We start from the raw sequence: 27897 nt of genomic DNA on the forward strand, positions 1-27897 counted from the left end.
CCCATTTACCATTGCAACAAAAAGAATAAAATATCTAGGAATAAACCTACCTAAAGAGACAAAAGACCTGTATGCAGAAAATTATTAGACACTGTTGAAAGAAATTAAAGATGATACAAATAGATGGAGAGATATACCATGTTCTTGGATTGGAAGAATCAACATTGTGAAAATGACTCTACTACCCAAAGCAATCTACAGATTCAATGCAATCCCTATCAAACTACCACTGACATTTTTCACAGAACTAGAACTAAAAATTTCACAATTTGTATGGAAACTCAAAAGACCCTGAATAGCCAAAGCAATCTTGAGAATGAAAAATGGAACTGGAGGAATCAGGCTCCCTGACTTCAGACTATACTACAAAGCTACAGTAATCAAGACAGTATGGTACTGGCACAAAAACAGAAATATAGATCAATGGAACAGGATAGGAAGTCCAGAGATAAACCCATGCACATATGGTCACCTTATCTTTCAAAAATGAGGCAGGAATGTACAGTGGAGAATGGACAGCCTCTTCAGTAAGTGGTGCTGGGAAAACTGGGCAAGTACATGTAAAAGTATGAGATTAGAACACTCCCTAACACCATACACAAAAATAAGCTCAAAATGGATTAAAGACCTAAATGTAAGGCCAGACACTATCAAACTCTTAGAGGAAAATATAGGCAGAACACTCTATGACTTAAATCACAGCAAGATCCTTTTTTTAAAAAATAAATTTATTTTATTTATTTGTTTTTGGCTGTGTTGGGTCTTCGTTGCTGCGCGTGGGCTTTCTCTAGTTGCAGAGAGGGCGGGCTACTCTTAGTTGCGGTGTGCGGGCTTCTCAATGTGGTGGCTTCCCTTGTTGTGGAGAACGGGATCTAGGCACAAGGGCTTCAGTAGTTGTGGCACACAGGCTCAGTAGTTGTGGCTCACGGACTTAGTTGCTCCGTGGCATGTGGGATCATCCCGGTCAGGGCTCGAACCTGTGTCCCCTGCATTGGCAGGCGGATTCTTAACCACTGCACCACCAGGGAAGCCCCGCAAGGTCCTTTTTGACCCACCTCCTAGAGAAATGGAAGTAAAAGCAAAAATAAACAAATGGGACCTAATGAAACTTCAAAGCTTTTGCACAGCAAAGGAAACCATAAACAAGACCAAAAGACAACCCTCAGAATGGGAGAAAATATTTGCAAATGAAACAACTGACAAAGGATTAATCTCCAAAATTTACAAGCAGCTCATGCAGCTCAATAACAAAAAAACAAACAACCCAGTCCAAAAATGGGCAGAAGACCTAAATACACATTTCTCCAAAGAAGATATACAGATTGCCAACAAACACATGGAAGAATGGTCAACATCATTAATCATTAGAGAAATGCAAGTCAAAACTACAATGAGATATCATCTCTCACCAGTCAGAATGGCCATCATCAAAAAATCTAGAAACAATAAATGCTGGAGAGGGTGTGTAGAAAAGGGAACACTCTTGCACTGCTGGTGGGAATGTGAATTGGTACAGCCACTGTGGAGAACAGTATGGAGGTTCCTTAAAAAACTACAAATAGAACTACCATATGACCCAGCAATCCCACTACTGGGCATATACCCTGAGAAAACCATAATTCAAAAAGAGTCATGTACCAAAATGTTCAACGCTCGGTGCTTTGTGACCACCTAGAGGGGTGGGATAGGGAGCGTGGGAGGGAGGGAGACGCAAGAGGGAAGAGATATGGGAACATATGTATATGTATAACTGATTCACTTTGTTATAAAGCAGAAACTAACACACCATTGTAAAGCAGTTATACTCCAATAAAGATGTAAAAAAAAAATTGTATGTTATTCCAGTGGAGAGAGGGAAAGGGGAAGGGGCAACACAGGGGTAGTGGATTAAAAGGTACAAACTATTATGTGTAAAATAAGCTACAAGGGTATATTGTACAACAGAGGGAATATAGCCAATATTTTATAATAACTATAAATGGCATATAACCTTTAAAATTGTGAATCACTATATTGTATACCTGTAACTTATATAATATTGTAGATCAGCTATCCTTCAATTAAAAAATTGCATGTTACTTATAAGGGAAATAAAATGCAATTATCACAGACTTTTGCAACAATGATGCTTAATGCCAGGAAGAAATGGAGTAACATTTAAGATACTGAAGGAAAACAAATATGAACCAAGGATTTTATATCCTTATTAAAACTCACCTTAAAATATAAAGAACACATGATAATATGCAAGAACTCAGGAAATATTGTTCCCATGAGCCCTTCTTAAGGAATGTACTCAAGAACAAACTTCAGACAACCAGAGTAATTATGGAGACATCAGCATAAGGACTGGTGGTAAGCATTAAATATATAGTTCTTATAGAACTAAGATTAAGAGGAAGAGATGATGGTATATAACAGATATATATTTCAGTGTACGACATATATATATATATAACCATAAACATGGGGAAAGAATGGTGATAGCATATGCCCACCATTCCTTTGGTAACTATTTTCAGTAATCATAATTAGTAGTGGTAGTATCAGACTATAGAGTTGTAAATCAGGATAAAGTAAATGAGTGGTTATAGGATATTGTAACTTTAATTCTATCATCGCCTGTGTCCTTGAAAACCAAAATTCTCAGTGTGAAAGAAAGGGGATACAGATTAAATAGAAAGGGGTTAAGTAAAAATTCTGTAGTCTTGAATCTGAATTGGAAACACCAGTATGAATGTGTGTATGTGCATGTGTATATATATGTATACTCTCTACTCACTGAAAAGGCCTAGAAATAATAACCACTTCTTGGAGAAGTGGCTGATTCCAGATCTGGAACAGGAACTGTACCAGAGAAGCATAGAACATCTTGACACACCAGATAGCAAGGATGCTATCAAAGAGTTCTAGAATTTATCAGAAGGACTTAGGCATAAACTTGAAAAGGTTCCCATCAGCAAAGATTGGAAAAGTTGAGCCTCAGCGAAGATAAGAATTGTAATGGATTGAACTCTATCAAATATGTTTAAATCCATGAATGCAAAACAACTTTAAAAAAACTAATTTACCATCTTCCGAATTTGTTCATTACCTTTAAACCTGGTTAAATAAAAGAAAAAAAATTCAAGAATTTATCCTTCTCACCAATATGAACTACACCACAGGGTAGATAATATATGAGGTGAGTGTCTCCCTATAAGTTTAATCCAGTTAATACATGAAAATAAAGTGATAGAATTAGACTATCACCACTCTGCAACCCCCAGTGAATTAATGGATCTAGGCATAGAGGAACAATGGCTGCTAACATGAAAAAAAAAAGAAAGAGTAAAAACTAGACATTATGTGCCTCTTAATGAAAGAACACAATGTCACATGTAACTTTGCCAAAGAGATTCAACTTGGATCTGGTCCAGTTTCTGGATCCAGCAATTTGCAGAAAACACAGAGGACAGAAACAAACTGAACTGCACTGTGAGGATGAGGTTAGCAATACCCAGATTTTGCGAAACTGCAGGTTGAATGACCCAGGTTCTTTAAAAGATAAATTATAAGGAAAAGAAAGGCATTAAGGGAGAATTTGTAGATTAAAAGAGACCTAAAGTACATATCAAATTTTAAAAATGAGCAAGATTACATGGTACTATCTAGGAACACACACTCAAGTCACAAAATCAAAAGCAAACACAAGGAAGAGATTACTTGTAAAAGTCAAGACACAGAGAGGGACAGGTTGTCATCAGGATGGGCACCTGGAGGGGCTTCTAGGGTAGCTACAAAGGTTCTCTATCTTGATCTGGGTAATGGTTTAAGAAGTGTTCTGCACTTTGTGTGGTTTTGTGTTCTGTATCTGTGTGGGTTTTTGTAAATTGTTAAAAAATAAATGTTTAACGTGTTCATTTCAATGAGTAAGTGTAAGAATGCCTGCATGAATGAAGAGATGAGAAGTCTAACAAGCTATGAGGCCCTAAGAATAGCTTTCATTTCTTTGAGCTTTGGTTCCCAGATTTGTGAAATGAACTGCTTAAACAATAAACTTGAGGCCCTTGCAGTTGTCACGCTAATAGCTAATGCTTCTAATAGCAGACATCTGTTGATTACTTACCAAGTGCTAACTGCCTTACATATGTTGTCACTGGATCTTCATAAGAGCCAAGGCTTAGAGAGTATGTAACTTGCCCAAAGACACACTACTGGTAATTGGCTTGAATTCAGGACCAGCAGATCCCCAAACTTACCTTGCTATGCTGAGATGCTGTGATAGTGGTAGTTGTTTCTGAAATAAGGTATTCTTCCTAGCTATCAAAGTGAAATGGTTAAGAGATCAGATTCTAGAGATTGATCTTGTGAGTTCAAATCCCATCTTCACCACTTAGCAAATGCATGACTTCGGGCAAATAATTTATACTTGCTATGCCTCAGTTTCTTTGTCTGTAAAATGGAGGTAATTATGGTATCTACCTCAGAGGGATGTTGTGATGATTAAGTAAAGTGCTTAGCATAATGCCTGGCACATCGTAAGCATTAACTGTTTACTGTTTTCATTAAATAATCCATTCTTATTAACTGGGCTCACATGTAATTGCTGTTAAGTGTGTCAAATTAGACCAGGGCTAAACTTTTCACTTTTAAAAATACCTAATAATTTTATTCTTTACCCAGGTTCACAGATACAAAGTTTTGAAGTAAGTTTTGTATTAGACAGGGTGACTTTAATAGCAACAAGATACTACTTTTGGTTCCACTAGTTGTTTCTCTATGGAAAAAATATTCAACTGGACAGGTAAATGCATAAATTGTCCTTTTGCCCCTCTGTTTAATTTTGAACCTTGTATTTTGTAATGCTACTTGGATAGTAAATATTAGCATGATTTACTTAGGCTTTGATCCATTTTGCCCAGCACCTAGATAAGACTTCTGATTGCTTTAGGAGTTTTTCAAAATATTTTAATTTTTAAATTTAAATTTTTAAACATTTTATTGAAGTATTGTTGATTTACAATGTTGTGTTAATTTCTTCTATACAGCAAAGTGACTCAGTTATACATATATATATATATATATTCCTTTTCATATTCTTTTTCCATTATGGTTTGTCATAGGATATTGAATATAGTCCCCTGTGCTATACAGTAGGACCTTGTTGTTTATCCATCCTATATATACTAGTTTGCTTCTGCTAATCCCAAACTCCCAATCCTTCCCTCCCCTGTCCCCCTCCCCCTTTGGCAAGAACAACTCTATATCTGTGAGTCTGTTTTTGTTCTGTAGATATGTTGATTTGTATCATATTTTAGATTCCACATATAAGTGATATCATATGGTATTTGTCTTTCTCTTTCTGACTTACTTAGTATGATAATATCTGGGTCCATCCATGTTGCTGCAAATGGCATTATTTCATTCTTTTTGATGGCTGAGTAATATGCCATTGTATATACATATCACATCGAGATTTTTTTTAAATGGAATCTACTGATTTATTAACTGTGGACCACTAATAAGTAAAAAGCAAATGAAACCAGTTTTCTGATTAGAAGAAGCAAATACAAAGCATTTAATTAGCAACACACAAAAAATTGTTCAACTACTAATCAAGAACCTAATTTTATTAGCTTCTGCTTTATACTGAATATAAAAGACCTGTCTCCTTGCTGCTGCCACTGCTGTCAATGTAGACATTTCATGGGGACTCCGCTTCTCTGAGCTAGAGTAGAACTGTCCTCACCAAGCGATTACAACTCTTTTGACCAATTTTAGACTGTCAAACCTTTGAATGACCAGAGAGTTCACTGCTGTTTTATGAGGAAAGTCAGAGTTTGGCCCCTGCTTTAATCCAGTACTATATGAACTATGATCAGGAGAAATTCTTCTACAATAACTAATATCTGAACATCACCCTTTACAAGTTTCTAGTGCTGAATCAGATTTATTTTTTAATGTTTATATCCCATTGATGATCCAATCAGCATCTTACCAGGAGTTCATTTTTCTTATCTTCATATTACTTTTGCCCAGCATAAAGCCAGGCTCTTAGGCCTATAAATGTTGAATGAATAAATGAATGAGTGAATGAATGAATGAATGATGTTTGTAAGTAAATTTGAGGAGTTAACAGGAAGAGAAGAAATGAAAATTATTGTGGGAACTCACTTTTCATTGTTTCTCATTGCTTCATGCCTGTTTTTGTGACAATTCCACTCAATCTTAAAGGTGCAGGGAACTTCTAAGTTTCTCAGAAGGATAAATTACTAGACTAAAAAGGGCACTTTGATGGAAATCCATAAAATACTTATTCAGCAGCAAGAGCTGTAGGTGAAGGGTATATTAGGGATCAGCTTGAGAAACATAAGATAGTCTACCTCCTGCTACAAGGAGACATTGGGAGGGGTAGGTGTCAGCACTTTTTCTTAACTTACCCTCCAAACAGAGGCCCTGGCCTGGTTAACTCCTGGCTGCCCTAGCAAAGCTTTCTTCTGCAGTGCATCAGGCACCGGGTCTCTTCCTCTCTTCCCCAGGCTGCTGTATATTTAGAGTAATAAATAGAAACTATGAACATTTAAAATTCTTTATTCTTCCTTTATCTGGGCCTTGAACATTTGCTTGGAGATCCTATACCAATCTCTGCCCAACATATCTCATCTTAATTGTTTGGACCAATATAGGCATCTTTAAAAATAAGTAAATAGAAAGCAATCAAAATAAAATCATCAGGCATATGAAAAGATTTTGCTTTTAAAAAAATTTAAAACACTTTGTGTAATAGGAGCACATTTTTCTTATGAAAAAATTTCCTTCTTATTTTTAAAAAGATAATTTTGGATAATTTTTTTTAAGCATCATGCTTAATCACCAGTTCAGTTCTGCTTAAGACAGAATTTTTTTTCTCAGTATTTTAGAGCATATTTTTCACTGTAATGGAACATTTCCCCCACCTTATGCCACCGTAATAATGGGGATTCTAGTCTTTTTAGAAATTCAGATAAATTGTCTCACCAAAGCTCAAGCACTTTTCACAGACTCATTTACTTATGCTTGGCTTTCATAGATAATGTTTTCTCCTATGTCTGACCGCTCCTTTCTGATGGTGACTGAAAAGCCCATCTTGTGAGTAGGCAGGTCCTTATTATAGGATTTCAGGGGTATCTAAAAGTCTTTCTATCTCAAATATATAGTTTGCCTGCTCAGTGATGCCAAAATTCTTTTAAACAAAAAGGGAAAAACATCTTCCCACGGTTGTAATTAAGATTGTGGGAGAATATAACACTGACAAGTCACAGTCATTACAGATTTGTTGGAGGAGGAGGTTTAAACAAAAGCCTGAGGAGTGGGGGTGAAGAAGAAGGATTATCAGGGGAAAGGAAAGGTACAGACATCCACTCAATACTGCCCTGGTCCTTAGGAGAAGGAGAAGTGAATCACCAGGTGTGGCTGAGAAGGAGAAATGGCTACCTGACTGGACCATCTGTGTTTCCATTTCCTATTTTTCCTTCATTTGCTGCTTTCTACCAAAAAAAAAAAAAAAAAAAATCAGGTTTGGGCCTGGAAACCATGTTGTGGAAATTGACCATATTTTGGGATTTGTGCAAAAAAAAGAAGTTCTAGGAAAAATATGTTCTGAACCTCAGACTTTTGTAATTCAACATGATATATACATTGGGTTGGCCAAAAAGTTCATTCGGTTTTTGTTGGTTTTTCTTTTTTTTCTTTTAATTAACTTTTATTGGAGTATGGTTGCTTTACAATGTTGTGTTAGTCTCCACTGCACAACAAAGTGAATCAGCCATGCACATACAGATATCCCCTCCCTTTTGGACTTCCCTCCCATTTAGGTTACCACAGTGCATTAGGTAGAGTTCCCTGTGCTATACAGTATGTTCCCATCAGTTGTGTATTTTATACGTAGTATCAATAATGTATATGTGTCAATCCCCATCTCCCAATTCCTCCCACCCCACCCCTTTCCCCTTGGTATCCATACATTTGTTCTCTACGTCTGTGTCTATTTCTGCTTTGCAAATAAGATCATCTATACCATTTTTCTAGTTTCCACATATATGCATTATTGTAAGATATTTCCTTTCCTCTTTCTGACTTATTTCAGTCCGTATGACACTCTCTAGGTCCATCCATGTCTCTACAAATGACCCAATTTCATTCCCCTTTATGGCTGAGTAATATTCTAGTGTATATATGTAGCACATCTTCTTTATCCATTCCTCTGCTGACAGACATTTAGGTTGCTTCCATGTCCTGGCTATTGTAAATAGTGAAGCTATGAACATTAGGGTGCCTGTGTTTTTTTTGAATTATGATTTTTCTCTGGGTATATGCCCAGTAGTGGGATTTTTGGGTCATATGGTAGTTCTATTTCCAGTTTTTTAAGGAACGTCCGTACTGTTTTCCATAGTGGCTGTATCAATTTACATTCCCACCAACCGTGCAAAAGGGTTCCCTTTTCTCCACACTCTCTCCAGCATTTATTATTTGTAGATTTTTGATGATGGCCATTCTGACTGGTGTTAGGTGATACTTCATTGTAGTTTTGATTTGCATTTCTCTAATAATTAGTGATGTTGAGCAGCTTTTCATGTGCGTCTTGGACATCCATTATGTCTTCTTTGGAGAAATGCCTATTTAGGTCTTCTGCCCATTTTTTTTATTGCATTGTTTATTTTTTGATACTGAGCCACATGAGCTCTTTGTAAATTTTGGAGACTAATCCCTTGTTGATTGCATCATTTGAAAATATTTTCTCCCATTCTGTAGGTTGTCTTTTTGTTTTCTTTATTGTTTCCTTTGCTGTGCAAAAGCTTTTGAGTTTAATTAGGTCTCATTTGTTTATTTTTGTTTTTATTTCCATTGGGCTAGGAGGTGGGTCACAAAAGATCTTGCTGCAATTTATGTCAAAAAGTGTTCTGCCTACGTTTTCCTCTAAGAGTTTTATAGTGTCTGGCCTTACATTCAGGTCTTTAATCCATTTTGAGTTTATTTTTGTGCATGGTGTTAGGGAGTGTTCTAATTTCATTTCTAATTTCTTTTACATGTAGCTGTCTAGTTTTCCCAGCACCATTTATTGAAGAGACTGTCTTTTCTCCATTGTATATTTTTGTCTCCTTTGTCATAGATTAGGTGACCATAGGTACATGGGTTTATCTCTGGACTTTCTATCCTTTAACATTGATCTCTATTTGTTTTTCTGCCAGTACCATATTATCTTAATTATGGTAGCTTTGTAGTATAGTCTGAAGTCAGGGAGCCTGATTCATCCAGCTCCATTTTTCTTTCTCAAGATTGCTTTGACTATTCGGGGTCTTTTGTGTTTCCATACAAATTTTAAGATTTTTTGCTCTAGTTCTGTGAAAAATGTCAATGGTAATTTGATAGGGATTGCATTGAATCTGTAGATTGCTTTGGGCAGTATAGTCATTTTCATAGTATTGATTCTTCCAATCCAAGAACGTGGTATGTCTCTCCATCTGTTTGTGGCATCTTTGATTTCTTTCATCAGTGTCTTGTACTTTTCTGAGTATAGGTCTTTTAACTCCTTAGATAGGTTTATTCCGAGGTATTTTATTCTTTTTGTTGCAATGGTGAATGGGATTGTTTCCTTAATTTCTCTTTCTGATCTTTCGTTATTAGTGTATAGGAATGCAAGAGATTTTGGTGCATTAATTTTGTATCCTGCAAATTTACCAGATTCATTGATTAGCTCTAGTAGTTTTCTGGTGGCATCTTTAGGATTCTCTATGTAGAGTGTCATGTCATCTGCAGACTGTGACAGTTTTACTTCTTCTTTTCCAATTTGTATTCCTTTTAGTTCTTTTTCTTTTCTGACTGCTGTAGCTAGGACTTCCAAAACTATGTTGAATAATAGTGGTGAGAATGGGCATCCTTGTCTTGTTCCTGATCTTAGAGGAAATACTTTCAGTTTTTCACCATTGAGAATGATGTCTGCTGTAGGTCTGTCATATATGGCCTTTATTATTTTGAGGTAGGTTCACTCTGTGCCCACTTATGATAATTTTTATCATAAATGGATGTTGAATTTTGTCAAAAGTGTGTTCTGCGTCTATTGAGATGATCATATAGTTTATATTCTTCAGCTTGTTAATATGGTGTATCACATTGATTGATTTGCGTATATTGAAGAATCCTTGCATTCCCAGGATAAATCCCACTTGATCGTGGTGTATGATCTTTTTAATGTGTTGTTGGATTCAGTTTGCTAGTGTTTTGTTGAGGATTTTTGCATCTATAGTTCATATCACTATATTGGCCTGTAATTCTTTTTGTGTGTGGTATCCTTGTCCGGTTTTGGTATCAGGGTGATGGTGGCCTCATAGAATGTGTTTGGGAGTGTGCCTTCCTCTGCACTTTTAGAATAGTTTCAGAAGGATAGGTGTTAACTCTTCTCTAAATGTTTGATAGAATTCACCTCTGACGCCTTCTGATCTTGCACTTTTGTTTGTTGGAAGATTTTTAATTACAGTTTCAACTTTATTACTTGTGACTGATCTGTTTATATTGTCTAATACTTCCTGGATCAGTCTTGGAAAGTTGTACCTTTCCAAGAATTTGTCCATTTCTTCCACGTTGTCTATTTTATTGGCATATAGCTGCTTGTAGTAGTCTCTTATGATCTCTTGTATTTCTGTGGTGTCCATTGTAACTTCTCCTTTATCATTTGTAATTTTATTGATTTGAGCCCTCTCCCTCTTTTTCTTGATGAGTCAGGCTAAAGGTTTATCAATTTTGTTTAATCTTCTTGAAGAACCAGCTTTTAGTTTTATTGATCTTTGCTATTGTTTTCTTTGTTTCTATTTCATTTACTTCTGTCCTAATCTTTATGATTTCTTTCCTTCTGTTAACTTTAGGTTTTTTTTGTTGTTGTTCTTCTTCTTTCTCTAGCTCCTTTAGGTGTAAGGTTAGATTGTTTATTGGGGATTGTTCTTGAGGTAGGATTGTATTGCTATAAACTTCCCTTTTAGAACTGCTTTTGCTGCATCCCATAGATTTTGGGTCGTCCTGTTTTCATTGTCATTTGTTTCTATGGGTTTTTTGTTTTTGGTTTATTTGGGTTTTTTTTGCGGTACGTGGGCCTCTCACTGCTGTGGCCTCTCCCACTGCAGAGCACAGACTCTGTACACACAGGCCCAGTGGCCACGGCTCACAGGCCCAGCTGCTTCGCAGCATGTGGGATCCTCCCGGACTGGGGCACAAACCCGCATCCCCTGCATCGGCAGGCAGACTCTCAACCACTGCGCCACCAGGGAAGCCCTGTTTCTATTTATTTATTTTTATTTCCTCTTTGATTTCTCTGGGCTACTTAGTAGCGTATTGTTTAGCCTCCGTGTGTTTGTGTTTTTTATGTTTTTTTTTTTTTGCTGTAATTGATTCCTAATTTCATAGTGTCAGAAGAGTTGCTTGATATGATTTCAATTTTCTTGAATTTATTGAGGCTTGATTTGTGACCCAAGGTGTGATCTATCCTGGAGAATGTTCCGTATGCACTTGAGAAGCAAGTGTATTCTGCTGCTTTAGGGTGGAATGTCCTATAAATACCAATTAAGTCTATCTGGTCTAATGTGTCATTTAAGGCTTGTGTTTCCTTATTAATTTTCTGTCTGGAAGATCTGTCCATTGGTTTAAGTGGAGTGTTAAAGTCCCCCACTAGTATAGTGTTACTGTCGATTTCCTCCTTTATAGCTGTTAGCATTTGCTTTATGTATTGAGGTACTCCTGTGCTGGGTTCATGAATATTTACAATTGTTATATCTTCTTCCTGGATTGATCCTTTGATCATTATGTAGTGTCCTTCCTTGTCTCTTGTAACAGTCTTTATTTTAAAGTCTATTTTATCTGATATGAGTATTGCTACTCCAGCTTTCTTTTGATTTCCTTTTTCATGGAATATCTTTTTCCATCCCCTCACTTTCAGTCTGTATGTGTCCCTAGGTCTGAAGTGGGTCTCTTGTAGACAGCATATATACAGGTTTTGTTTTTGTATCCATTCTGCCAGCTTGTATCTTTTGTTTGGAGCATTTAATCCATATTACCATTTCCTTAATTGTTTTGGGTTTGTTATTGTAGGTCTTTTCCTTCTCTTGTGTTTCCTGCCTAGAGAAGTTCCTTTAGCATTTGTCATAAAGCTGGTTTGGGGGTGCTGAATTCTGTTAGCATTTGCTTGTCTGTAAAGCTTTTGATTTTGCTATCGAATCTGAATGAGATCCTTGCTGGGTAGAGTAATCTTGGTTGTAGGTTTTTCCCTTCCATCATTTTAAATGTATCTTGCCACTCCCTTCTGGCTTGCAGAGTTTCTGTTGAAAAATCAAGTGATAACCTTATGGGGATTCCCTTGTATGTTATTTGTTACTTTTCTCTTGCTGCTTTTAATATTTTTTCTTTGTATTTAATTTTAGTTAGTGTGATTAATTTGTGTCTCTGTGTGTTTCTACTTGGGTTTTTCCGGTACGGGAGTCTCTGTGCTTCCTGGACTTGATTGACTATTTCCTTTTCCATTTTAGGGAAGTTTTTGACTATAATCTCTTCAAATATTTCTCAGACTCTTTGCCTTTCTCTTCTTCTGAGACCCCTATAATTCGAATGTTGGTGCATTTGATGTTGTCCCAGAGGTCTCTGAGACTGTGCTCAATTCTTTTCATTCTTTTTTCTTTATTCTGCTCCATGGCAGTTATTTCCACTGTTCTGTCTTCCAGTTCAATTATCCGTTTTTCTGCCTCAGTTATTCTGCTATTGATTTCTTCTAGTATATTTTTAATTTCAGTTATTGTGTTGTTCATCATTGTTTGTTTGTTCTTTAGTTCTTCTAGGTCCTTGTTAAATGTTTCTTGTATAGTCTCCATTCTATTTCCAATATTTTGGATCATCTTTATTATTATTACTCTGAATTCTTTTTCAGGTAGATTGCCTATTTCCTCTTCATTTATTTGGTCTTGTGGGCTTTTACCTTGCTCCTTCATCTGTAACATAGTTCTCTGTCTTCTCATTTTGTTTAACTTACTGTATTTGGGGTCTCCTTTCTGCAGGCTGCCATGTCATAGTTCCTCTTGCTTCTGGTGTCTGCCCCCAATGGGTCAGGTTGGTCCAATGGCTGTGTAACCTTCCTGATGGGGGGGACTAGTGCCTGCATTCTGGTGGATAGAGCTGGATCTTGTTCTTCTGATGGGCCGGCCCACATCAGTTGGTGTGTTTTGGGATGTCTGTGAGCTTAGTATGACTTTAGGCAGCTTGTCTGCTAGTGGGTGGGGCTGGGTTACTCTTGCTAGTTGTTTGGCATGAGGTGTCCAGCACTGGAGCTTGCTGGCTGTTGGGTGGAACTGGGTCTTTGTGTTGAGACGGAGACCTCTGGGAGAGCTCTTGCTGATTAATATTCCCTGGGGCCAGGAGTTCTCTGCTGGTCCAGCATCCTGGACTTTGCTCTCCCACCTCAGAGGCTCAGGCCTGACCCCTGGTTAGAGAACCAAGACCCCGCAAGCTGCATGGCATGGAATTTTTTTAAAAAAGGAAAACAGACAAACAAAACTCCCAAGACAAATGGTAACAGCAAAATCAAACAGAGAAAAACCCACAAAGAAACACACACACACACACACACACACACACACAAAGAGAGAAAACAAAAGAGAAGAGAGCAACCGAACAAATAAATGAATCCAAAAACAGAACAAACAATAAAAACTAAACTAACAAAAACAAAAAACAAATCAAAAGCAGAAAGCAAACTACAAAAAAAGGCAAAGAAAGGATAAAACACACACACAAAAGTGATACAAAAAAAGATAAAAACAAAACAAAAGAAAGAAGAAAAAAGGAAAAAACATGAAACAGCAAAAAAGTAATGTAAAAATAGAAAATTTAGTTTAAAAAGCGATAAAAACAAAGCAAAACAAAAGAAAAAACAAAAATAAGGAAAAAACACAATATCACAAAACAGTAAAGTAAAAATAGAAAAAGAATAAAATAAAAAATATATTAAAAATAAAAGCATAGGGCTTCCCTGGTGGCGCAGTGGTTGAGAGTCCGCCTGCCGATGCAGGGGACACGGGTTCGTGCCCCGATCTGGGAAGATCCCACATGCCGCGGAGCGGCTGGGCCCGTGGGCCATGGCCGCTGAGCCTGCATGTCCAGAGCCTGTGCTCCTCAACGGGAGAGGCCACAACAGCGAGAGGCCCGCATACCGCAAAAAAATAAAATAAAATAAAAGCATAAAAAACAAATAAAAATAACAAAAGACTAATTTAAAAAGAACAACAATGGAACAAAATGAAACAAAAAAATTATAGTAATAATAATATTTTCCTGGGGCCTCAGGTGTCAGTGTCCTTGCCCCCACAATGAGCCACAGCCAATCCCTGCCTCCCCAGGAAGTCCTCCAATACCTCTAGGTAGGTCTCTGAACTTGATGTTGGCACTGTGGGGCCAGCTCAGACTCTGACCTGGCCCAAGTTCCCTCATGTACTTTCCCCCAGTGTCTACAGTTGTTAAGGCTAGACCAGCCTCAATTGTGGGAACACTCATTGACTATTCAGATACTCCACAGATGCAGGGTTTACCAAGCCAACTGCCAGGAGTTAATCCTCTGCTCCTGCAGCTGCACAGAGAGATTTCCATTCCTCTTCTTTTGTCACAGCGCCCCTGGGGCTCAGCTTTGGTTTTGACCCCACCTCTGCATGTGGGCCACCCTCAGGCATCTGTTCCCCACCCAGGAGAGAGGGGGCAAAAGCAGTGACTGATTAGGGTTCACTTGCTCTCTCAGGCCGGGGAGAGGGATGGATGTGGCAGCCACAAATGTGATGTGCAGGGAGTGCCTGAGGTGGCAGAGCTCAGCAGGAAGTTGCAACAGCCTGAGGTGCGCCATGCAATCTCCCGGGGTAGTTGGGCCCAGATCGCGGGACCCTTGGCAGTGGCGGGCTGCGCAGACTCCCAGGAATGTGTGGGCAGTTACCTGCACTTGTTCACAGGACCCTTGGTGGTAGTGGCGGCAGTGGTAGTGGTCTGCGCCCGCCTCTGGATCTCATGTAAGCAGTGCCTGGTTGCCTGTGAACACACGGAGAAAGAAGCTCTTATAGTGGGCCCGCCCCTCTCCTTGTGCACCCCCCAACAATGGTCCCTTGTCTCTCTGGTGAGCCCAGGCTTCTTCCTGGACTCCCTCAGCTGTGACACACTATCCCCCTCAGGCTGTCTTCAAGCAGCCAAACCCAGTCCTCTCCCTGGGGTCTGACCTCCAAAGCCCAAGCCTCAGCACCCAACCCCCACCTGCCCTGGCGGGCGAGCAGACAAGTGTCTCAGGCTGGGAAGTGCCAGTCAGCACCGACCCTCTGTGCAGGACTCTCTGCTTTGCTGTACGCACACCTGTTGCTGCGCTCTCCTCTGAGCCTCCAAATCTACCCCCATCCCTGCAAGTGTGGGGGCTTCCTAGTGGAAAACTCGCCCTTTTTTTCTTGATGAGTTCTGGCTAAAGGTTTATCAATTTTGTTTATCCTTTCAAAGAACCAGCTTTTAGTTTCATTGATCTTTTCTACTGTTTTCTTTGTTTTCTATTTCACTTATTTCTGCTCTGATCTTTATGTTCTTTCCTTCTACTAACTTTGGGCTTTGTTTGTTCTTCTTTCTGTAGTTGCTTTAGGTGTAAGGTTAGGTTGTTTGAGATTTTCCTTGTTTCCTGAGGTAAGCTTGTATCACTATAAACGTCCCTCTTAGAACTGCTTTTGCTGCATCCCATAGGTTTTGGATTGTTGTGCTTTCATTTTCATTTGTCCCTACGTATTTTTTGATTTCCTCTTTGATTTCTTCAGTGATCCATTGGTTGCTTAGTATCATATTGTTTAGCCTCCATGTGTTTGCATTTTTTACAGTTTTTTTCTTGTAGTTGATTTCTAATCTCATAGCACTGTGGTCAGAAAAGATGCTTGATATGATTTCAGTTTTTAAAAATTTACTGAGGCTAGCTTTGTGGCCCAGCTTGTGATCAATCCTGGAGAATGTTCCTTGTGCACTTGAGAAGAATTTATATTCTGCTGCTTTTGGATGGAATGCTGTATAAATATCAATTAAGTCTATCTGGTCTAATCTGTCATTTAAAGCCTGTGTTTCCTTATTGATCTTCCATCTGGACGATCTTTCCATTGATGAAAGTGGGGTGTAAAAGACCCCAATATTATTGTGTTACTGTCTATTTCTCCTTTTATGACTGTTAGTATTTGCCTTATATATTGAGGTGCTCCTAGTTTGGGTGCGTATAAATTTAGTTATTATATCTTCTTTCCTTGATCATTATGTAGTGTCCTTCTTTGTCTCTTGTAACAGTTTTTATTTCAAATTCTATTTTACTTGATATAAGTATTGCTACTCCAGCTTTCTTTTGATTTCCATTTGCATGGAGTACCTTTTTCCATTCCCTCATTTTCAGTCTGTATGTGTCCCTAGATCTGAAGTGACTCTCTTGTAGACAGCATACATATGGGTCTTGCTTTTGTATCCATTCACCCAATCTATGTCTTTTGGCTGGAGCATTTAATCCATTTACATTTAAGGTAATTATCAATATGTATGTTCCTATTGCCACTTTCTTAATTGTTTTGGATTTGTTTTTGTAGGTCTTTTTTCTTCCCTTCCTCTTTTGTTCTCTTCTCTTGTGATTTGATGACTAACTTTAGTGTTGTGTTTGGATTCCTTTTTCTTTTTGTGTGTGTGTGTATTTACTGTAGATTTTAGGTTTGCAGTTACCATGAGGTTTTGATGTAGCAGTCTATATATACACAAGTTTGTTTTAAGTTGCTGGTGTCTTAATTTCAAATGCATTTACAGTATCCTCCATTTGTGCTCTCCTCTTCTCACAGTTGCTCGTTTTGGTATCATATTTGTGTGCAGATGATTTTCTACCTTTACTTTATGTTTGCCTTTACCTGTGAGCTTTTCCGTTCATAATTTCCTTGTTTCTAGTAGTGGCCTTTTCTTTTCTGCTTAGAGAAGTTCCTTTAACATTTGGTGCAAAGCTGGTCTGGTGGTGCTAAATTTCCTTAGCTTATTTTTGTCTGTAAAGCTTTTGATTTTGCTGTTGAATCTGAATGAGAGCCTTGCTGGGTAGAGTATTCTTCACTGTAGGTTCTTCCCTTTCATCACTTTAAATATATCATGCCACTACCTTCTGGCCTATAGAGTTTCTTCTGAGAAATCAGCTGATAACCTTATGAGAATTCCCTTGTATATTATTTTTTGCTTTTTCCTTGTTGCTTTTAATATTTTTTCTTTGTCTTTAATTTTTGTCAGTTTGATTACTATATGTCTTGGCATGTTCCTCCTTGGCTTTATTATATCTGGAACTCTCTGTGCTTCCTGGACTAGGGTGACTCTTTCCTTTCCCATGTTAGGGAAGTTTTCAGCCATTATCTCTTCAAATATTTTCTCAGGTCTTTTCTCTCTCTTCTTCTTCTGGGACCCCTATAATGTGAATGTTGGTGCATTTAATGTTGTCCTAGAGGTCTCTTAGACTGTCTTCATTTCTATTTGTTCTTTTTTCTTTATTCTGTTCCATGGCAGTGATTTCCACCATTTTGTCTTCCAGCTCACTTATCCATTCTTCTGCCTCAGTTACTCTTCTATTGATTCCTTCTAGTGTATTTTTTCATTTCAGTTGTTTTATTGTTCATCTCTGTTTGTTTGTTCTTTAGTTCTTCCAGGTCTTTGTTAAACATTTCTTGCATCTTCTTGATCTGTGTCTCCATTCTTTTTCCGAGATCTTAGATCATCTTCACTGTCGTTACTATGAATTCTTTTTCTGGTAGATTGCCTATCTCCACTTCACTTAGTTGTTCTTCTGGGATTTTATCTTGTTCCTTCATCTGGGATATATTCCTCTGCCATCTCATTTTGTCTAAATTTCTATGATTGTGGTTTCTGTTCTGCAGGCTGCAGTATTGTAGTTCTTCTAGCTTCTGCTCTCTGCTCTCTGGTGGATGAGTCTGTCTCAGAGGCTTGTGCAGGCTTCCTGGTGGGAGAGTTCCTGCCCAGTGGTGGGTGGAGTGGGTCTTGTCCCTCTGGTGGGCAGGGCCATGCTCAGGAAGACTTTAAGTAGCCTGTCTGCTGATGGGTGGAGCTGTGTTCTTGCCCTATTGTTTGTTTGGCTTGAGGCGTCCCAGCACTGAAGCCTACAGGCTGTTGGGTGGGGTTAGGTCTTGGGGGGGGTGCGGGGAATGGCAACCTCTGGGAGAGCTCACACTACCGAGTATTCACCAGAACTGCTACTACCAGTGTCTTTGTCCCTGCAGTGAGCCACAGCCATGCCCCACCTACACAGGAGACCCTCCAGTACTAACAGGTAGATCTGGCCCAGTCTCTTATGAGGTCATTGCTTTCTTCCCTAGGGCCTAGTGTGAATGGGACCTTGTGTGCGCCCTCCAAGGTGGAGTTTCTGTTTCCCCTAGTCCTGTGGAATTCCTGTGATCAAACTCCACTGGCCTTTACAGCCATATTCCCTGGGGGCTCCTCCTCCTGTTGCCAGACCCCAAGGCTGGGAAGCCTGATGTGGGCCTCAGGACTTTCACTACTGTGGGAAAACTAATGTGGTATAAATATTTTCCATTTTGTGGGTTGCCCACCTGGTGTGTATGGGATTTGATTTTATCACAGTTGTGCCCCTCCTACCATCTTGTTGTGGCTTCTTCTTTGTCTTTGGGTGTAGGGTATCTTTTTGGTAACTTCCAGCATTTTTTTTTGGTCGATGGTTGTTCAGCAATTAGTTATGATTTTAGTGTTTTTGTAAGAAGGAAGGAGTGAGTTCACATCCTTCTACTCTGCCATCCTGCTGGCCAATCTCCTCCCTTTTCTTTCTGTTCAGGTCCTCTATTGACTTCCTGGAAAAGGCCAAGTATAGCTATTTTTAAGTTTTAACTTTATTTTCAAGTTTATCAAAAACTTTTGAAGTTAACCCACAGAAAATGTTCTGATCAACATTAGCATTTTTCAGCAGATCCACTTTCTGGGTCCCACAGGGTTCTGTGTTGCAAATATGCACAGCAGCCCCTGGCAGGTTGATGACTGGTTGCACATGGGGCTCTCAGAGGTGGCTTTCGTCTCATGTATTTTCGTTTAGAACTCGGCAATCCAACTGAAAGCCCAAGAGGATTTTATAAGCTACCATATTTAAACCACATGTCTATATATGTCTCCTATTACCTGGGACAATATCCTTGGAAATTGTTGGGATTTACATAACTCTAGTGGGGGGACCACAGCTCCTACCCAGTAGACATGTAAATATAATCTAAATAATCACATTAAGGGCTGAATTGTGTCCCCCACATATTAAAGTTTTAAACCTAACCCACCTCCCTCAGAATGTAGCCAATATTTGGAGATAAGGCCTTTAAATGAGGTTATTAAGTTAAAACTGACACCTTGATCTTGAACTTCTAGCATCCAAACGTGTGAGAAAAGTAAATTTCTGTGTGTAAGCTCCTCAGTCTGTGATATTTTGCTATGGCAGCTCTAGCAAACTAATACAAGACAGCACTTATTTTGATAAGTTATCATTATGATCAAAGAGAGAAAGGGATTTTACAAGTACCAGACAATGGGAACCCTTAAATCTTGGTTGGAAAATTAGGGGAAAAAAGCAGCTATACACACATCCCCACATACATATACACATAAATGTGTATTGTTAAACTGCCATACTGATTTCATAATTATTTATCGATTGCCTTTAGGTTCCTGGAATTGTGGTAATAATAATAACGATAGTGATAAAAATAATGGCTAATGCTTACATAGCATTTAGCATGTTTCAGGTAATGTTTTAAGTACTTTGTCTATATTAACTCATTTAATCTTAACAACAAACTCACAAGATAGACACTGTTATTATCTGTATTTCAAAGGTGAAGGAACTAAGGCCCAGGGAGGAAGAATAATTGATCAGGATCACAGAACTCACAAGAGGCCGATTTAGGATCTGAATCCAAATAGCTTGCTCCAGAATCTGAGATTTTTAAGCACCATGACTGCCTGCCAGATTCTGACAATGTGATAGAGAATGATGGAGATGCTAGGGAAGATGTTCATACAAGGCTAGTGAAAACTTCTACATATGAAAAGGCTTAGCAGTTAAGATTGGAGCATCCACCCACCCTTGTGAGTATCATCTGTCAGTTTGTCACTGTGTGGATAAAAAAAAGTTATATGGCTATAACCAACAAATGCAGTTTGCCTTCAGTTACTGCTGTTGTAACTGTACTGTAACTGTACTGTAACTGTACTGCCTGAGTCCTCCATACTTTCTGGCCCACAGTGAAAAGAATTCTGAATTTGAGCATCAGAATACCTAGCTTCAAGGTCCCACTTTATCACTGTGAGCTATTTAACCTTCAACATGTCAAATCAGAAAAGTTTTCCTAACTAAAATAGAGGTAAAATACTACTTTGTGGATTTATGTGAGGATTGAGTAAGACAATGAATATAAAAGATCCTGATAGAAACAAATTGCTCAATAAAGTAATTCTGAAAAAGCTGAGTCAAAAATCTTACCAAGGTGAATAAAAATCCATGACAGTACATGTAAGATATTATTGCCAACTCCTCCTAGATAGATCTAGAGGTGAGCCTAATATTTAGTAGGAAGAATGAAGCAGAGATGAAGTGAAGGAAGAATTTTAATTCACATTATTTTTAGCTTACATTGCTTTCCTAAATATCTCTTAGACTTTTACATTCTACTATATATGCTAGACAGTGGGTAACAGTTAGTGAGTCTTGCTCTAAGTGGTGAATGATATTATGCATTTAACACTATACAATCAAACCATCTGTATTAATAAACATGTTGTTACTCCTTCAGTATTTACAATCATCTTTGGTGGCAAAATAGTATGAAATAGTATAAGTCATATAAATCTCATGATTATTTCACTTACCTATGTTAAAAAGGCCAGGATCTACCTCCCCAACAGTTGAGATCATCTTTTCCTCAAACATCTCTTCCCACACCCCCTGTAAGACCCTAAATACTGATGAGCTAGAGGCAAAAGAAACTCTAGGTTATGAGACTGGCACCATGACCTTCATACCTGGAGAGAAGGCAAGGAGAAGACTCCAGCTAGGAGTGTACTGTTAGCCTATGTCCATCAATAGGGAAGGATGAGGGCACCATGAAAACTGACTCTAAAAGTCCAGGGCCTGGAGATAAGGGAGCAGAGGAAAAGGTTGTGGTAAGGGAGGATGGGAAAGAATCAGCTCAAGAATTTTGCTGTTCTTACTGGCTCTCACCTTTTGGGTACATAAAAGTAAAAGAGTTCATAAACCAAACTCAGAGTTTTCCTAAGAAATCACAGATACTCTCCTGCCCTATGGTTCCCACTGGCCTGGACAACTGGCATAGCCTTGTTTTCCCAGCCTCTAAGCCACTCTTCCCCCACCGTCCTATTTCCATATTGACAGCAGGGCTATCTTTCTAATTCGAAATTCTTTTGCCACTTCCCTGATGAAATACCTTCACTGGTTCCCTGGTGGTGTTTTTTTTTGTTTTTTTTAAACATCTTCACTGGAGTATAACTGCCTCACAATGGCATGTTGGCCCCCGCTCCACAACAAAGTGAATCAGCTATACATATACACACATCCCCACATCTCCTCCCTCCTGCGTCTCCCCACCATCCCACCCCCCCAGGGGGTCACAAAATACCGAGCCAATCTCCCCGTGCCACGCGGCTGCCTCCCACCAGCTATCCACCCCACGTTTGGTAGTGTGCACACATCCATGCCACTCCCCAACTCCATCCCAGCCCACCCCTCCCCCTCCCTGCATCCCTAAGTCCATTCCCTAGTAGGTCTGCGTCCCCACTCCCTTCCTGCCCCTAGGCTCTTCACGACCATCGCTTTTTAGATTCCACACACACGTGCCAGCATATGGTACCTGTCTTTCCCTCTCTGACCCACCTCACTCTGCACGACAGACTCTAGGTCCATCCACCTCACCACAAACAACTCAACGTTGCCTCTGTCCATGGCTGAGCAACATTCCATTGCATATATGTGCCACATCCTCTTCATCCATCCGTTGATGGACACTTAGGTTGCTTCCATGTCCTGGCTATTGTAAATAGAGCTGCAATGAACATTTTGGTACATGACTCTTTTTGAATTATGGTTTTCTTATTCCCTGGTGTTTTTAAGATAGAATGCAATTCCTTGGCATGACTGTATCCGTTATCTACTGCCGCATAAAAAATTACCCCCAAACCTAGTGGCTTAAAACAACAATAATCACTAATTGTCTCTCATGGTTACTGTGGGTATAAATTCAGGCAGAATATAGCAAGAGTGGTCTGTTCTGCAGTATCCAGGGCCCTGCAAAGAGACTCACTGGCTAAAATCACCTGAAGTCCTGTTCATCCCACGTCTGATGGCTGATGCTGGGGCCAGGAGCCAGAACATCTACACCACGCCTCTCCTTTTGACCTGGCCTTCCTCACAACATGCTGACTTCTAAAGACAAGGGTCCAGAGAGAGAGGGAGAGAGGGAGAGAGGCAGGAGGAGAAGGGGAGGAGGAGGGAGAAGAAGCACACTGGACAGAAGCCATATTGTCTTTTATGACCCAGCCTTGGGAGTCATGCAGCATCACTCCTGCCATGTCCTATTGGTCAGGAGGTTATAGAGGCAGCCCAGGTTCACAGAGAGGGAACAGAGACCCTGCTTCCAGATGGAGGAAAGCAAGATCCTGTGGAATGGGATATATAATTGTGAGGTCACCTTTGAAAAATACAATCTGCCATATGGCTTAACCTGACCCTTCGTCTCCAGCTTACCTTTCCAGCCTCATTTCCCTCTACTCCTTGCCACTCACCCTACACTTTCCATACTGATCTATTTTGTTTAGTTTTTTTCTTTGACGATGACAAACTTTTCCATGCCTCTGAACCCTTGTATATGGTACTCCTTATGCTTGGAATGTCCTTCCTTCTCCCTGTTAACTCCCTAGTGAAAACCTTCTCATGATTCAAGTCCAAGTTCAAGCTGTATCCCTGTAAAGCCTTCTTGTTCCACCCAAAGAAGGTTAACTATTCTCTTCCCTAGGCTTCTATATATGGTATGTACCTCTCTGTCTTACAGTATTATCTGGTTGAATTTTTATCCTCAACAGACTATGAGCAGCTCAGAGAAAAGGACCAAGACTTGTTCTTTTCCTTTTGTTCTTTTTTTTTTTCACATTTCCCTTGTTCTCTCCTGAATGCCAGATATTTAACACGGTGCTTAACACAAGGTCCTCGCTCATTAAATGTGACTTGAATGGCAGAACAAAACTTTAAGGCAAACTTTAGAAAATTGCCATTTCAAGGGCAAGGTGGCTCCCTTGAACTTCTATTGCAAATATTTTTTTCCATTTCTACTATTGCCTGAAATAGTTTACTTTTTTTTTTTTCAATAACAAAAGAGTTTATTCATGGGATCTTAAGAATTCCAATTGGGAAGACACAGATTTGGGAAACCCCAAAGGAGTGTTTGGGGGAAGAGAAAGATTTAGGGGCTTATAAGAGAAAAAGTCACAAAGTTGTTGTTAAAAGTTGCCTAGTGATGAAATAGTTTACTTTTTTAAGCTTTACATTTATGAACGAGAGAGAGAGAGAGAGAGAGAGAGAGAGAGAGGGAGGAAGAGAGAGGAGGGGGAGAGAGAAAGCTGAGTAGAAAGTAGAGAATGCTGTTCAAGGCAAAACACTGTCTCAGTCAAAGTGTGAATGAAGACAACAAAGCCATTTCTATGCATCTAGGGAAGAAAGAGTTTAGAACAAGAACACACTGGCAGGATGAAGGAGTGAGGACACCAACAAGGAGGGCAAGAAAGCAGAAAAGAAAGGCCGTGAACACCACAGCAAATTCTGCTTCACTCACAATTTTGCCGTCAAGCAAATCTTGCTCTTCTTCAGCTGTTTCTGGAGGACTAGAAGCCTGGGGCAAAAGTACTCCATGTTCTGCCTGGTTCCTCAGCAGGAACATAGCCCAGGACTTTTCACCCTCTCTCGCCCTTCCACTGCCCCCTCCAGCCCTGCTGTTGTGCCCACAGGGCTGATGAGGGTGGGGGGGAGGCCCTCCCTGCATGATCACTTACCCCCAGGAGCCCCCAGGTGGCCCTTAATATCTGACTCTAGCATGAGATTGCCATGAGGTCTGCAGTCCCATTCACAGCTACCTTCCTTTCTGGTCCCTCCATTTTGGTCCTGGCCCTCATTTTCTGGGCTTCTGCAACCAATGTGTCTCTTTGGACTTAAGTTTCTTCATCAGGCCCCCAAACCACCTGAACACGATAATGCTCTGGGGAAGCCCAAGTTTTTAATCACACAGACTCTGGACCCTTCCTTGGGAGACAGTCCAGCAAGCCTGGGAGGAAACTAGGAATCTCTTATATTTACAACTGATGAGAAGAGTTTAGAAAAGCCTAGACTAGATGACCGCCAATTCCCTTGTTGGGCTTCAATAAATGGTCTTCATCTAAATTATCTCTTCTGTAACACATGGTTATACGATTAACCCTCCAAAGTCACAGCTCTGATCAAGGAGTTTGGGCTTCATCCTGTAGGCATTGGGAAGTCACTATGAGAAGAGTACCATGATCAGACTTAAGATGTGGAAAGGCCACTCTATGTAATGTAAAGGGTGTTACAAAAGGAGAAGCAGTAAGGACAAAAGCATTACAATAGTCCAGAAATCCTCTTTTCCAATTAGTGGCTTGGAGCAATTCTGCTTCCCTTATACCACAGGAACTCATCTGGTATCACTTAATTTTAACTGAAATTCTTTGTTACCATGCACAGCTACATATGCTATTCAAGAGATGGGGAGGACTGGGACCAAAGCAGCAGCACTAGAGGTGGAGAGAAGGGGCAGGACAGGGGAATGATAGTGAGATAGAAGATATAGAACTTGGTGAAGAAAGGATTAACACAGAGACCAGTCTGTGCCTTGTAAGGTATTGTAGCCAGTGGAGTGAGAGTGAGAGCTTACCTTTTTTTTAGTAGCAACTTCAGGCATCTCACCACTCTTTCTTTTTCATCATCTTGTTTCCTCCTGCAATGGCCCTAGGAATTTCTCCCATTCCTGGGAATCCTTTGATTCATGCGTAGACCTTTTGGACCTTTCTCTCCTTTTTCCTGGCTATTTACAATGTTGAATAGCAATAACTTGCATCACGTTTCTCTAGGGCTTGCTACCACCTAACCCGTATAATATCCCACAGTAAAAAGGCGAGATAGAAAGCTGGTTTATTCTAGCTCCCCATTCTACTAAATCAGTTTCTTAGCTTATCATCTAGGCTATGTCCTAAGCCTTCCTTTACAGGCATGTTAGACTTTTCTTTTCCACGATTTACTTCATTCTTCCTGCCACCATGCTAGTCTAGGTACAGCTCAAATGCCATCCTTCTGATTCCCATGGAGATATAACCACTCTCTCTTCTGATCTCTATAGCTCTGTACACCTGTTAGAGCATAATGCCTCAACTATGCTCCCTGCTGGCCTGAACACAGAGCTCCTTGTTGTGAGACACTGGTTTATGTACTTTTATAGTCCTCAGTTCCTAGGAGTTCTATGCTTGTTTTTTGTTGGATTATGAAGATGTAATGACCACATTTTACTGAAACCACAACTTGTTTAGCTCAACCGTGCCCTAGTTCTTTATTCCACAGTTGTGAGAATAGCTTTGTAACATAGATTAAAAATTGGAATTGTTTTCCTTTTGTAGTTAAAAAAATAACAATGCAGATCTCCTAATTCGAAGTTTGGCACTCATGAGGATACAGTCACATTAGCATGGACATTTTCTATTGGAGGAAGTAGGGGACATTTCAGTGGCTCAACACAGTGAGTAAGGGAATAATCAGGACTAGAATTTGGGTTTCCTGAATCCGGATCCAGTGCCTTTTCCATATTGAAATAAGGTAACCAAACAGAAAATTATTACAGTATAGAGAAAACTCTAACAACCTCGACTCAACCTGTTAACAGTACATGAAAACCACTTTACAATGAACAGCCAATTAATGTATTGAGTTCAAATTAAAACAGTGTTTCTGGAAATAATTTACATGCCTTTTTCAGAGAAAACTTTAAAAATATGCAGGAGGATTATCATAGCACAATGAACAATAAGAGAGCAGTGCAAACCAACCAAGTGTCTCTGCAAAGTCCCATAGAATCAGAACAGAAAGAAACAGTGATCTCATAAGCCCATAGAGAAAGGCAGCTCCCTGTATCTGGACCCACCCCTAACATTTGTGGGGTCCATATAAAGAAGAGAAATGAAGACCCAACCACTGTACATTTAAATATTTTACAATTTTTAACTAGACTTATAAATCCTTAAATATAAGGTTCTCTTCTGCTTTAACCAATAGACCTTCATGATGGCAAAATTGTTTAAATATGTAAAGTTACACTTTTTATTTGACTGAAAGTCAGCAAAATATCAAGACTGCTGAATTTCATTATTATTGGGTATGTCTTAGTGTTCTGTTGATGTGCCAGCAGTGTTTGGGTAAGTAATACAATAAAGACATACATGACTCATAATTATATATTTATTCCACAAAAATGCACCTTTTGCCTTTATTTCATCAAAATCACTATATTGTTATAACCAAGATTTTCACGTAATTTGGTGATGTTGACAGAAATAATTTAAAAGTTTCTTTTAAAAAAGAATTTGAAGTCTACACATTTGAATATATTTCATCAAAAATGTTAATTAAATGAAAATAGAAACATTAAAGTATTTCTTATATTTTCAAAAAAGTTATTTTTTCTAAAATACTTAAAATTTTTAATTAAAATTAAAAGGCAAAATAGAAATTAAAATTAATGAGTATCAAAGAGTAAAATTATTGTTTTAAAATATATAATTATATCTCATAAAATATTTTTATAGAAATAAAACTATTAGAAATTCTAGAGTATAATGTCCGTCTAGTTGCCAAGTTAAAGCAGCACTATCATACTTAATGCATGTTATGTCTAGACCTACATATTATACAAATTTTAGAGTATTATAAATTATTTAACGTTGCAAAATATTCCTCAGTTCATAGAACTGTTAAGAATACCTACCATGTTCATTTGTGACAACCTTAAAAACCAACAATTGGAACATAAAGAGAAGCAAGAAAACGGACACTTGGCACTCTTGGGAAACAATACTTCCACTTTCAAAGAATCTACTGCGTTCATGCTCTCTGAGAGAAAGGATCTGGTAAGTGAATTCATTTGTCTTTCCTCTCATCTCTGTGTTGCACTGATCAAATCTGCCTGCACTCTAATGATGACAGCCACTTAACACACTAATCTTCCAGCATGCGAATGCTGTCTTTTGTAAGAGATGAGGAAGAGCATTTCCTCGGGACCTGAATGGTGTTAGTTGTGATTGTGGGTATTTAGGTTTATGAACACTGAGAGTCAGATCCTGAATGACAGAGCTGCTCGTGTATTCTTTACTGAATTTGTTTTTTGTGTATTTGTAACTGCGGCCCCTCTACAGCATGAGTACCAGGGAAGACATTCCTCTTACTCAGATATTGCTTATATGGTCTCCTCTCAGTCCCGCTGAGCACATGAGGTGAACTTTTTCCCCCTTCTGTCTTTTTTTGTGCTCCTTACATCACTGAGAATAGTGTAGGGAAGAGTTACTCACATTGGCACTGTTTTTCAGATACTGAAAAGTGTTAACTGCCCTTGCAACACATTAAATCTTGTGGACCTAAGTACATTTGTTGTCAGTTTTGAAGATTTTCCTTACAAGGATCAAGTTGTGAATTTCTTGAGGTGTGACCTTATAGTTTTCTTTTTCATACTCCCAGGGAGTCTTGCCAGTGCTAGGTACATAAAAGGCCAT

The 27897-nt window shown here is 39.1% G+C and overlaps 1 long non-coding RNA gene across 1 annotated transcript; it reads right to left on the reverse strand.

The window, feature by feature from the left end:
* Positions 1–337: 337 nt before the first annotated feature.
* Positions 338–23945, reverse strand: LOC125963523 (uncharacterized). Its single transcript, XR_007475572.1, has 3 exons — positions 23910–23945; positions 14972–15063; positions 338–1058 (listed from the first exon to the last, which is right to left on the reverse strand). It is a non-coding gene; the product is annotated as an uncharacterized LOC125963523 (long non-coding RNA).
* Between the last annotated feature and the right edge of the window lie 3952 nt (positions 23946–27897).

This window comes from Orcinus orca, chromosome 2 (genome assembly GCF_937001465.1).
Source record: "Orcinus orca chromosome 2, mOrcOrc1.1, whole genome shotgun sequence".
Taxonomy (NCBI): Eukaryota; Metazoa; Chordata; class Mammalia; order Artiodactyla; family Delphinidae; genus Orcinus; species Orcinus orca.